This window comes from Protopterus annectens, chromosome 11.part0, assembly GCF_019279795.1.
Source record: "Protopterus annectens isolate FY-2018-M chromosome 11.part0, PAN1.0, whole genome shotgun sequence".
Classification (NCBI taxonomy): domain Eukaryota; kingdom Metazoa; phylum Chordata; order Ceratodontiformes; family Protopteridae; genus Protopterus; species Protopterus annectens.
This window is the reverse complement of record NC_056745.1, coordinates 185,091,203-185,105,278: the sequence shown is the minus strand read 5'-3', so window position 1 is coordinate 185,105,278 and position 14,076 is coordinate 185,091,203.

The following is a 14,076-nucleotide window of genomic DNA, read 5'->3' as shown; positions in this document are numbered from 1 at the left end:
CACCAGGTTCTTTTGTTCCTTCAGTTAGTCCTTTGCTTATTTTGGGTGGATACAAGCTACCTTGATGTAGTTATTTGCATGGTGGTGTAGGCTTTCTGTGAACATTTTTGTAGTGGTAACAGTGTTCATGTGATTGGGGGACCCAAAAGTTTGCCAAGGTATCACTCCATAGTGAGATGTTACTGTTTTTGATGAATATTGGGACACCACCACCCTTTATCCCTTCCTGTGCAGTGGCAGGTCTAAATGTGTGGAAGGTGTTGCAGCCTTGCACTGCTGGGTTGCCCTCTGTGCCTTTAAACAATGTCTTCATAACAAAACAGGCATCTACATTTACTAGGGTAAGAAAAATTTAGGTTTATAGGTTCATAGGTTCATAGGTAAGTGCTAGGCTATCTGCCCGAGGGCATCTATAAGTCTAGCCAGAATGTGTTGGCTTTCGCCGCCCCCTTAGATTAGTTCCCTGTACCTCTGTCCAGCAGAGCCATTAGTTCCCTGTGTGTCTGTCCAGCAGAGCCACTGCAGTGATCCCCGTGGTAAATTTTCTGTTTCCCATCCACTCGTCAAGGTTTCTCTTGAAGAATGTTTGTGAGGGGCTCTGCCTAATGTAGATTGGAATCCTGTTCCAAAGCATGGGGAGTCTCTGGAACAGGAATCTATCCCTCCAGCACATCCTATTTATGGTTGTGGTGAGGTTTAGATCCCTAGAGCGTGTTGCTCATGGGGATTTGTTTTTTTTAGGTGGAGCATGTCCATCAATTCTGGGTTGGACATGGCCTTGTATGTCAGGCAGAGATCACCTCTGAGTAAGCGGTATGCAACCGAGTACAGCTGGAGTTTCTTCAGTTGGGCTGCATAGGGCATCTCTTTGATGCCAGTAATCCTCTTGGTGAGGTACTTCTGTGGTCTTTCCAGCTGTTGCAGGTGTCTTGTAAGGTACATCCCAAATGGGGCGTTGTACTCTATGATGGGTCTGATGAGTGATGAGTAGAAGGGCACAATAACATCTTTTGTTCTAGATGTGAACCCTTTTGTGATTAGGTGGTCTACATAGAAGGATTTTCTAACCACGTTGGCAATATGATTATCAAAGGAGAGCTTACTATCTACTTGGGTCCCCAGATCCCTTATTACATTTTCTGTATTTAGGGGACTACCACGTATGTGGTAGTTTGCGGGTACTTCGTTATTTCCAAAGGGGATGACTATGCACTTTTTGGCATTTAGCTTGAGGCCATGATTTTGACACCAGGTATCCGTCTCAGTGAGACCCTTCTGGAGGATGTCTGTATCAGCTGGAGAGTCACTTATGGCCCCCAGTTTGCAGTCATCTGCAAACCTGGCCAGCCATAGTCCTCCTGTGCTTGGCTGTACCTCTGAGAAGTATATACCGAACAGGAGGGGTCCCAGGACTGAGCCCTGGGGGACGTCACTTGTAACCGGTTTATAGTTGGACCTAGAGCCTGCAGCTCTCACCGTGTGGGTTCTATCCATGAGCCAATTGGCAACCCATCTCGTGACGTAGGGGTTTATGTTCAGGCTGGTGAGCTTGTCTATAATACCAGAATGGGGAATGGTGTCGAAAACCTTTGTGACGTCTAGGTAGGTTGTGTGGGCCTCTTTTCCCTCATCTAAAGCCTTGGTAACTGTCTCAAAGAAGTCCACCAGGTTTAGGAGACATGATCTGCCCTTAATAAAGCCAAACTGGGTAGGGTCCAATGTTTGGAGGTTCCCAATGTCTCTGTTAATGAGTTCCACGATGATGCACTCCATAGCCTTGCAGACCAGGTTAGTCAGGCTTATAGGGCGATAGTTCCTGGGGTCCGTTGTGGCTCCACCTTTGTGGAGCGAGATAACTGTTGCTGTGCGCCATTCTATGGGTACGTAGTCTGTAGAAATGTTGAGTTTGAACAGTGTGTTTAGGTGAGGGGTTAGTTCATTTTGGAGCTCATGTAAGACACAACCTGGGACACCGTCCGGTCCCATTGAAGCTGTGTTTTTGGCTTTGGATAGGGCTGTTTTAACCTGTGTGTCAGTGATTGCCAGGGCTCTACATTCTTCTGGTATGGTTATGGGCCCTTTAGGGGGTGAGAGGGGGGTGAAGTTTGCACTAAACCTGTCTGCCAGAATGTTGACAGTATCAGTCGGTTCAGTGTATTTTGTGCCGTTCTGCACTACCTCAGAGCAGATCTGAGAGTTTCCACTTAGGTTCTTGACATAGCTAAAGAATGCTTTGTGGTTATTTTTGGAGTCCTTGGCAATTTTTCTTTCAAAGCTAGCCTTGGATGATTTTATGAGGTTTCGTAGTTTTTTGCTGATACTGATCAAGGATGTCTTTCTTTCTTGGGATTTTACTCTTTTCTGTACTAGTTTCCTCCTTCTATTGTATAACTTGTTTATGGCAGGGGTCCACCAGACTGGTTTCCTTTTCTTGGAGGAGTGAGTCTTGTTTTTTTCTTGGGATAGCACGATCCATGCAATCTTGCAGGTGCTCATAGAGTGCCTTTGTAACGGATTCAGTAGCTTGGACAGTGTTGTCCTTTAGCATGGGGGCTGTGAACCTTTCCACCTCGGTCTTAAGTAATGTGAAGTTTGCTTTTGAAAAGTTTTTCATGGTGGTTTCCTTGATTGGGGGTGGGGGCAGAAAGTGGATATCCAGAGTGATTAGTCTATGGTCTGATCTAACCATCAAGGGGAATTTGGAGGGAGTGGACTTTTCTGTTTAGACTCCTGACAGTAATACCTTCAAGTTGTTCTGGTTTTGTTGCATTGAAAGGTTTATCATGTTGGCATTGCCTACAAAAGCCACTATGGAGTGGAAAACGTTGTAGCCAATATTCAAAAGCATAAAGGGGACAGGTGCAGATCACCCTTGGCTAAACAGCACTGTCTGTCAACCTTATCCTTCCAAGCTGAAAAATATTGTACCCCCTTCAAATAACATAAAAAACTAAGCCGATTATTAACATCAGTTATCTTCTGCTCACACTGCAGCATCATTTTCAGAGAAAGGAGAATGCTGTTCAGTGCTAGGCTTATGCCAGCCTGGGACACATAGTCTGAGAGCTCCATCATGTCTGCTTTCATATAGTCCAGAGAGGTATGTCCCATGTCATTTACCCTCACATGTACAATGACAGATCATATTTTACTCATGGTTCAGGTACCTGAATGCATGCATGATCTGGCAGATCCTTGTCCCTGACAGGTAGCTTACTGTGACCTCCTTCTTGTTCAGCCTGGTGAATAGAGCATTTGTCTGCCTCACAACAGAACCACAAATTATTTGAATGTTAGCTTGTGTGGAAGTTTGCCTTATGAGCTTCTGAGATGAAACACCATGCAGTAAAGCTGTGTGTGTGTGTGTGTGTGTGTGTGTGTGTGTGTGTGTGTGTGTGTGTGTGTGTGTGTGTGTGTGTGTGTCAAGGTGGGAGTTGCTTTGTTAGAATGTTTGTAAGGTTGCTGAGGAGCCCCAGTGTAATTACTGTGTCTTGGAGGACTTTGTGGTATGGATAGATTATGTTTTAGGGCCTCAGCACACATGTATGTGTTTAGTCTGTAGTATGAGTGGTGGGCAGAAAATGTTTTTTCTATGTTTTGGACAATCTGATTAGAAGGTGTAGTGGCTGTATGAGAGATCCGTGCCTGTGGTGACAACAAATGAAATGAATAGTTACTTCTCTCACACTTCATCTGATTGTTTAAAAATTATGTGGTTGTCCATAAACATGAGACAACTGCTACATTGTCTCAAGATGCCCATATCTACCAAGCTGGTTACAGAGAAAGAAGGGAAGTAACTATCCATGGTTTCAGTTAGATTAGCAGGATTCAAGACCATTAATGAGAAGTTTCTCCATGCGCAAACCAGTAGTGGGAAAGTCTAGGGGTTTTACATCAGGTTTGCTTCGATGTTATTGAGCTAAGAACTACAGTGTTGGTGTGGTCTCACAGATTGCTGCTGCTCTGTGTGAAAACCAAATACTCATCACACCACCTGGTACTCCGGAATTATCTGAGGCTGTATTCTTATAGAGAAAGTTGACTCTAAGAGCCTATGTTTATACAGGATACTGCCAACTGCTGCTATATAATGCTAAACATCATGTGAATGTGACAACTTTGTACAGCTACAAAAAATTAATAAACAAGCAACTAGCCCACTGGTCAGTAGTGTAACTATGATGGGGCAAGAGGGGCGCTAGCCCTGCACAAAGCGATCAGCCGATCCCGATTGCTCTTAAGTATAAAAGCTTTAAAGCCATTATTGCATTTGTAATCAAACCTGAGCACTGTAGCACTCTGTGTGTGGTCTAAAGTGCAGCAACTGCTTACTACATTGTAGCAAACAGTTTGCTACTGTTTAAAAGTTAAAACAAATCTTTTTTTAACTAAAACTTGAGCGCTGTAGTGCTCCATGCATGCAGGGTATAAACTGTTGTAACTGTTTGCTACATTTGTAGCAGGCAGTTTGCTATAGTTTAAAAAGAACACAAGTGCTGAAGCACTCCGTGCAGTCATACCTCTCAACCTCCAGATAAGAGAATCAGAGACAAAGGTACTTAAAACCAGGGACACCTAATTAACATAATACATGCATATTTAAATAAACATATTAGTGGACACACCTGCACATGTTCAATTATACAGAAACAGGGTATCATTTTAGAGGAGTTTGAGAAAGAAAATGAGGAATTCCTTTATATTTTTAATGTATATTTTATTATTTGAACATTGTGCTTATATGTAGTCATAATTTATACAGCTGCCCTATACTTTCACAGCACCAAATGGCAATATTTATGTAAAACAGAAATAACTAAAACCCTTCAAACATGAGTTGTTGTTTTTTTTTGTAAGAAACTATATACAAATACTTTGCATTGGTTAACTTGTGTTTTTTTCTTAAAAAAAGAACTTTCCTAATATAGATATCTAAAAATATAATTCTGCCCTTAACATTAGGATTAAATAAATTTTTCCTACAGAAGGATAACTAGTCTCTTAAAACAAGAAAGTATGTGGTAAATAACATTTAAGACAGTACAATACATGTATTTTTATTGGACACATTCAGAGTGGTATACCAGCTAAGTAATAGTTGAAATTCTTAAAACGTGTATATTCTTGCTTAGTAAATAAATATTCCTATGAAGTGGTTAATCTTATTGGGTACTTTATGAGGTTTGTAGTTGTTACTAAAGAAAGTCCAGGAGCATGCCCTGTTATTCAGCTATATCATATGAACTGATATTGTGGTAACAATGCACTTGTGTTGACTTTGGCAATGGCTGAAAATTTGTCTTTCAGGGATAAGGCACGGTTACTGTTTTTTGTGCTGGGCATTACCAACAAGCAACATCTGCAATGCTTAAAATGTCGACTAACAGACATAATTGAAAACAAAATCCACCTAAAGTCTGCTGTCACATATTAAGTACTAAACAAAATGAAAGCAAGAAACTGGACAATGCTGCATGCAAATTAGATGCAGTAAAGCACTGCTGTGATTGGCTGGGACATCTCTTGCCAGAACAGAGGTCGTTTTACCACATATATCAGGTGCAGAAGTCCCCAAATTGGGCAGGTGGGGATTAAAACTTATTTAAGCTTAAAAACAGGTGATCCCAAGAAATTCGGGATGTTTGAGTGCTAAGTAGGCAGGTATAAACTGCAGCAACTGTTTGCTTCATTTGTAGCAAATGGTTTGCTACCGTTTAAAAGAAGAATATTTTAAAATAAAATGTGTTAAAGGAGGGTTTGGGGCAAGGCACAGAAATGGGACTTGGGGAGTGTTGCATACATCTAACTGTAATAAACCAATCACTTACAGCTTATTACAGTGAAGTGCTTCACTTGAAGAGCTGATAGGGTGGGGTACTGGTTCATTGCACTGGCCCAAAGCACTAATTCAACCAGCAATGCTTCTACCACTGGCCAATAAAAACAACACACCCTGAGGCTTCTGGAGTGATACCCAGCTCGGAAGAGACCAAGCTACCCTCTGCTGCCACTAGAGTGCAGACTTAAAAAATCTTCATAGAAAGGGAGAGCCCAAAAGGCATAAACAGAACAATCACCACAGTAAAAAAGAATTGGCAACCTTAACAATGTAGAAGTACAGAACCCAGCAGTTAATACAATTATATTCAACAGTACTTACATTTACTAACTAGTGCAGAATCTCAAAAATAATGCAGAAACATAACATTAGCTCTCAAAACTAACAAGGAGACTTACAGTTTAGTAATGTAGAGTACTTACCTGGGCTAGATGGCTTTGGATTGAAGCAGATACACTCAAATCACATATATATTTAATTACTTATTCACAAACATGCATGCATTTATACACATATGTTGTTTGACAAAGCTTTTGGGATGTAGTGGAGAATTAGTTTTCTCTTTCACTTGTTTCTCACATTTCATTTTTTCCTTATGTGAGCCAAATTTCTTTAAGTTATGTTGGTGCATATCATTAAAAATGCAAGTTACATTCAGCACTGACAAATGATTGTTTATATTTACCTGTTTTGTTCTAGTTATGTACCCTGCTGTGACTAGGAACTATTAAAAATGCTGTGAAGTGTAATATAATAGCATAATCAAGTGTTTCAAAATGTTTACAAATATCTATTCTAAAATACTTTGTTGTGATGACTGAATGAAGCTGAGCAGAAATAGGCATGTGAAGATGTGAGTTTAGATGGAGATTCTATTAAAAAGAGAAGAAGGCTATTTAAAACTTACTGGACAAAGTCCAGTGAGAAATTAAATCTAAACTGAATGCATATGTTGTAAATTTAAATAAAGCAATTAAACAATCAAAAGTTAATTTGAAGTAAAGCTATTCACCATATGTTAATATATACTAAGCTTATGACCACCAAGGCCTTTATAAGCCTAGCCATGTAACCCAACCCAGTTGTGTCTCTACGTATCATTGACGTATATTAGGAGGGACTATATTAGTTAGAAAGTTTTAAAGGTTACGTGGGGAGTATGTTAGTGCGGGGATAATTACTGCCTGCCTCTGTCTATCAGAGACGTGAGGCCAGACCCAGCTTGGATTTCCAATTTGCCACCCATTGGTCAAGATTATGCTTAAATAGGGTTAGGGGTGGCCTCTGCTTCACATGAATGGGGAGCCTGTTCCAGAGCATGGGGATCCTCTGAGACACATATCTGTCTCCCCAACATGCCCTATTTATGTCTCAAGCAAAATTTAAATCCTTGGATCTACTGATTCTGATGCTCTGCATTTTGTAGATGTGCATAAGGTCTATCAGAGCTGGATCTGAGGATGCCTTATATGCCAGACATAGATCACCTCTCAGTAACCTGTAGAAAACAAAGCACAAAGATAGGGTTTTAAGGAAATCTATATAGGACAATGTGTTTATACCCTAGATTCTCCTGGTAAGGAACCTTGTGGACATTCCATCTGTTGCATATATCTGATCAGGTACATGCCAAAGGGGGCATTTTACTCAGTGATGGGTCTGATAAGGACAGAATAAGTGGCACTATGACTTCCTTGGACCTGGATGCCATGCCCTTACTTATAAGTTGGGTGACATAGAATGATTTTCTCACTACCTTGGCTACATGTTTTTCAAAGGCTATATTACTGTCTACATATGATGTTCTTCGTGTTTCACTGTTGCAGTCATTACATTTGGGTAATCTTGCTGATAGGTTGCCCTCAGTCGGCCTGAATTCCAAATTCTTGGGTCCTGCGTCGGCTGCTGTCGCCCCTTCCCTGACATCAGGTCGTCAGGGGTATAAAAGAAGCAGCCGATGCCATTTTCTTTAGTCTTTCTTGCCGCGTGGTGCCCGAAGCAGAAGCAGTTCGCAAGTGCCGGTCGGCCAACTCCTGAGATTTTTGTGTTCGAGTTTCAGATCTGAAGTCTTCAAAAAAGCTAAGTACCCCGTTGGGGAAACTTTTTTCTTGCTCCAGACCGATGTCAGAAAAAGTTAATAATTGTATTTCTTGTGGGAAGCAAATACCTCATGAGGATTTTCATTCTTACTGTATTCCTTGCCTAGGCCCTGATCACAACATTTCTGGTTGTCGGTTTTGTGCTAGATTTAACCAACACACTATTAAGCGTCGGTATGATTTTGCTTTAAACTATTTTGGACGCCGGTTTAATTATCCAGAAATGTCGTCGGATAGCCATCCGACTGCCGGAGTTCACAAAAAATGCAAAGAAAAGGAAAGATATAGACAACCGAAGCCCAAAACCGACGATGAAGCTTCTCCTAAGCCAGTCGCCGGTCCTCAGTGAGACGCTTTTGCAGCCCCTGACACCCACTACTTTAGAGTCGCAGGCCACTACCAACTCCCACGTGGAGTCGGCCATGCCGCTGGAAACTCAAGGTATTGGAGCCTCGGATATTATCCCTTCAGATGGGTCCGGAGCCGCTGAGCAGGCACCGGCTTCTGAGGGTGTATTCAGACCTAAACATCTTTACATCAAACCAACTTCAGCTTCAAAGGCAAAGACTAAAACACCTTCCAAAGCAAAGAAACAAACTCAAGAGCCACGTAGTCAGGCCTCTATACCCAAAAAACAGATGCTCAAAATGGCCGAAGACTTGATTACTTTGATCAGGGGTTCCCATCCACCTCCTGATAAGAGGCCTAGGCAAGAGACTGACTATGAATCTTCAGATCAGGTTTCCATTTCTTCTGATTCCTCTTCTGATCAGGAATATTCTTTTCCCCCCTAAGAGGATTCTGATGCTGAAGAATGTATACCTTCAGCTTCTCCTCCAGAGGACTATTCTTTTGGGGAAACCTTGCATACCATGAGGGAGCATTTCCACTGGGAGAGCCAAGATTTTTCAGAATCTAAAAAGAGGCTCAGGGATTTCCTTTTACTACCTCAACACAAGCCACTAGCCATCCCACCTGTGTTGGACATTGTAGATGATGTGTTTTCGGAGTCTAGTCTTACCCCTGACTCCTTACCTCCAGCTCCTGTTAAGCCTGACAGATATTATAGGGTTCCTGACTCTCATAAATTCCTTTTCAAAAACCCTGCTGCAGACCCAGAAACTATTTCTCAGGGTCACAAAGGAGTTAAGGATTCTGCTGCAAAAAACCCTACCCCCTCTGATAGAGATTCTAGGGCACTCAATAGATGGGGAAAAAAGGTTTACACATCTGCTACCTTGGCTATAAGGGCCTTAAACTGTCAGTTTCATATGCTCAAATATCAGCAACATGTCATGGCATTGCTTAAACAGAAAATGTTGTTAAACTCTGAATGTGCAGAATACAAGGAAATGCAGGAATTATGGCATGCGACTGAACAATTTGGAAAGCATACTTTGCGATGTGGTTTTGATTCTTTAGAGGCCTCCTGCAAGACCGCAGTTACAGGTTCTGTAATTAGGAGGCATGCTTGGTTAAAGGAACAAGATCTGCCTGATCATGTTAAAGTTAATTATTAGATGCACCTTTACAGCATGATACTTTGTTTGGTGTTAAGGCAGAAGAGGTGTTAAAGAAAATGAAGGATAAAGCTAAATCTATGCAAACGGTCAAATATTTTTTACATGTACAGCCATCTAGGTTTAGTAGACACTGGCCAACAAAGAACTAGGGTTACCACCTGTCCCACTTTGCGAGGGACAGTCCCTCTTTGGGCGGTTGTGTCCTGACCAAAAATATTAAAAATGGCAAATGTCCTGAGATTGTAGGACAAAATTATGTCCCATATTTTATGTAATAGTTGCATAAAATAGTTATTTCTGTATCTAAAATACCTACATGTTACAAGAAACAGGATAAGCAACTAAACTGCTACAAGAATAAGCTTTTATTTAGGCAAAAAAGTAAAGTTCTATCCTTTGTACTGACCGTGGGTTTGTGTCGGCCTGTAAAATCTGATGTGTGTCCCGAAAATGTCCCACTATGGCCATTTGAAAAGGTGGCAACCCTACAAAGAACTGGTCCTTTCCTGTGTCAGACAGACCTCAAAGGGGCAGACCCAGATGCCCTAGAGGCAGACCCCAGGTGCAAGGTTCATACCACTCAAAGCAATGGGGGGCTTCTACCGCCAAAGTTGGAGAAGACAAATCACAACCATACAGGAAACAGTCCCAATGACTTCCCCCTGCCAGCACCAAGCACTTATCTCCTGGCAGCACCCTTAGGGGGAAAATTAGCACTTTTTTTCTCAAAATTGGCACATTATAACCCAGGACAAGTGGGTCCTAAATATCGTGTCACAAGGGTAAAAGTTCCATTTCCATACCCTGCCAAAGGCAAACGGCTGGCCAGATCTGCCAAAAAAATCAATGGGCAGAGGCACAAAAACAAGTCTCATCCCTCATGGACATGGGGACCATTCAACAAGTACCAGAGCAAGAGCAGGGACAAGGATTTTACTCAAGACTGTTCTTGGTACCCAGAAAGGACAAGGCCTGGAGGCCAATACTGGACCTATCTATTCTGAACACATTCCTGGATATACCAAAATTCAAGATGTTGACTTTGCAGCAGCTTCTGCCCATGCTGGGCAAGAATGCTTGGCTTGTGACTTTAGACCTAAAAGAGGCATGCCTGCATGTCCCAATCAGACAAATATGCAGAATATACCTCAGATTCAAGGCTGGCTCAATGCATTACCAATTCTCTGCACTGCCCTTTGGCTTATCTACTGTGCCCAGGGTCTTTACAAAATGCCTGGTCCCAGTAATTGCATTCTGCAGACAAAGAGGAATACAAATATATCCTTACTTAGACGACTGTCTAATTCAAGCAGAGAACAAGGACATTCTTCTACAGCATCTGGTGTTTGTGACAAAACTTCTAACTTGCCTAGGGTACACAGTCAATGAAAAAAAATCAAAACTAGTACCCTCTCAAGAGATAATATTCCTGGGTGCAAGCTTAAATATAACTGCCCAGATGGCTTATCTCATGCCAGACAAACAAAGGCAACTGACTACCTATTTCACAATGTTGGCAACAAAGGCCCAGTTATCTGCAAGAAAAATTCTGCAGGCTTTGGGCTTCATGGCATCCTGCATCCTACTAATTCCATATGCAAGACTGCATATGAGGAAACTTCAATGGTACCTAAAATGTGTTTGGACTCAACATTGCCACAGCCTGGAAACTATGATTACTCTCATTCCCTGCCTGCAACAGGAGTTTCGATGGTGGGCAAAGGCTTGTCACTAAAATAAGGGACAGCCATTCACATTACCCCCAGCCAGGCAGACACTAACAACGGATGCATCAGATTATGCCTGGGGGGCCCACATGGCAGGAAAACCAAATGCATCTACATATCAATCAAAAAGAGATGCCAGCAGTTCAAAATGCCCTAACAGCCTTCAAGGACCTACTTCATCCAGGACAACTACTGATAAAGACAGACAACACCACAGTCATGTGGTATATAAACAAGCAGGGGGGCACACATTCTTACCCCCTTTGCAGACTAGCCATGACTTTGTGGGACACAGCATTGACTTACCAAATACATCTGCAGGCACAATTCCTGCCAGGAAGGAAAAATACTCTGGCAGACGACCTAAGCAGAAACCTCATGGATCCCCATGAGTGGCACCTGGATCCACAAGTCTTCAGCATGATATCAAGAAAATGGGGATGCCCGGACATAGATCTATTTGCCTCCCCTCGCAACTACCAACTAAAATGATTCTGCACAAGGATTTATCACAGACGAGCATGGAAAGTGGACGCCCTGTCTTTCAGCTGGAAAAAACTATCAGTATATGCATTTCCCCCTCTGCCTCTCCTCCCCAAGGTACTCTAAAGGTCAGACAGGAGAAGTCAAAGATGATACTGATTGCCCCAGACCGTCCTCGCCAGTACTGGTATCCAATATTAAGGAGCTTGCCTCAATGCCCAGCTTGGACCTTACCTCAAATACCTCATCTACTGTCCCAGCAAAACAGTCATATCCTGCACAGCCAACTCAAAACTTTAAACCTGACAGCATGGCGAATAATGTAGTCATACAAAACACACCTCTCAGTAAAGCTGTGATGGATGTCATTTTGGAAGCCAGAAGGCCTAGTACTAGAAAATCTTATGCAGGAAAATGGAAGAGATTCTGTGCTTGGAACCAGGCACAAGGAGCTGATACAGCTGTGCCAAATATTCCTCAGATTTTACAATACTTAACTGAGATGCTGGACAAAGGCCTATCCTTTTCATCTATTAGCTCATTACAATGTAGAGCCACCAATCTTTTCACATCCCTTACTTAAAGCAGTACCTCAGAAGAGCCAGAAATTTAAGACCTCCAAGGAGATCGCCAATGCCTGCATGGGACCTCAACTATGTCTTGGAAAAACTCACCCTGCCTCCTTTTGAGCCAGCTGCTACTGCTGATATAAAGTTTTTATCTTGGAAAACAGCTCTGCTCCTAGCAATAACTTCTGCAAGACGAGTTTCAGAGCTACAGGCAATCATGGCTGTGGAACTTTTATCATTTCTCATCCGGACAGGGTCTCTCTGAGGACAAACCCAACATTTATGCCTAAGGTGGTGTCCAGTGTGGCCCTCAACCAAACTATTCACCTGCCAACCTTTTATCCAAATCCACAGAACAAGGGGGAGAGAATTCTGCATTCTTTGGACGTACACAGACAGCTTAGATTCTACTTGGACAGAACCAAAGTTTTCAGAAAGACAGAGCAATTACTAGTGACATATGCTGCAGGATCACAAGGAAAGGCTATCTCAAAGCAGACTATTTCAAAGTGGATAGGCCACTGCATTCGTTTCTGCTATGTACACCATGGCAAGCCAGTACCTAAGGGCATTAGGCCACACTCAACCAGAGCTGCAGCCACTTCAGCAGTCTTTCTCAGGAGAGTACCTACCAAGGACATTTTAGAGGCTGCTACTTGGAGTTCAGTGCACACCTTTACAAAGCACTATCATCTGCCATTCTATTCTAAATCCAGGGCAGGCTTTGCCACTGCAGTTCTGCAGGGCCTCATAGCCGCTCCTAATGCTCTTTAGCTCCAGCCTCCCAACCTTAGCTTTGGGACTCTACCCAAATGTAATGACTGCAACAGTGAAACACAAAGAACATAGTACAGTTGTGTACACTTACCATAAATGTAGATGTTCGAGTGTATTCACTGTTGCAGTCCAGGTTACCCACCCACCATCCCCCTCTTTCTTCTGATGGAACTTATCTTTCCTTCTCTGATGTATGCAACCTATGTGGTGTATTTGCTTGTAGATGAAGGTAAATGTTATATTGGTGCATGTAATTATACATATCAAAATTTTGGCAACTCTTTTGGGGGGGCACCTGACATCTGGGGCAAGAAAAACTAAAGAAAATGGCGTTGGCTGCTTCTTTTATACCCCTGACGACCTGACGTCAGGGAAGGGGTGACAGCAGCTGATGCAGGACCCAAGACTTTGGAATTCAGGCTGGCTGAGGGCAACCTGCCAGCAGGATTACTCAAATGTAATGACTGCAACAGTGAATACACTTGAACATCTACATTTATGGTAAGTGTACACAACTTGTACTTTCCCATATCCCTGACTATTGTGTCTTATTTATGGAATAATTAGCTTGAGTAGCAGTTTCCCAAAGGCACTATAATGCATTTCTTGGCATTGAGTTTTAGTCTGTGACTTTGGCACAAGTCATTTGTCTGTGTTAGACCTTCTTGTAAGATATTTTTGTCATGGGGGAATCTATGATAGCTACCAATTTGCAGTGATCTGCGAACTTGGTCAGTCAAATGCCCTTGGCATTAGCCTTTACCTCTGAGAAGTAGAAAGTTGATGCCAAATAGAAGAGGTCCCAGCATGGAGCCCTGAGGTACCCCTCTGATGACTGGTCTCTTAGTGGGGGTTGATCTCACCAGTCCTGACTTCCTGAGTCCTGTCTGTGAGCCAGCTGGCAATCCAATGAGTTATATAGGGGTTTATGCCCAGTTTGGTGAGTTTGTCAACTATGCCTGAGTGGAGTATTGTAATGAATGCCTAAGCTAGGGCCAGGTAGGAGTTATGCACCATTTTCCCAGCATCCATTGCCTTGGTGGCCTTCTCAAAGAA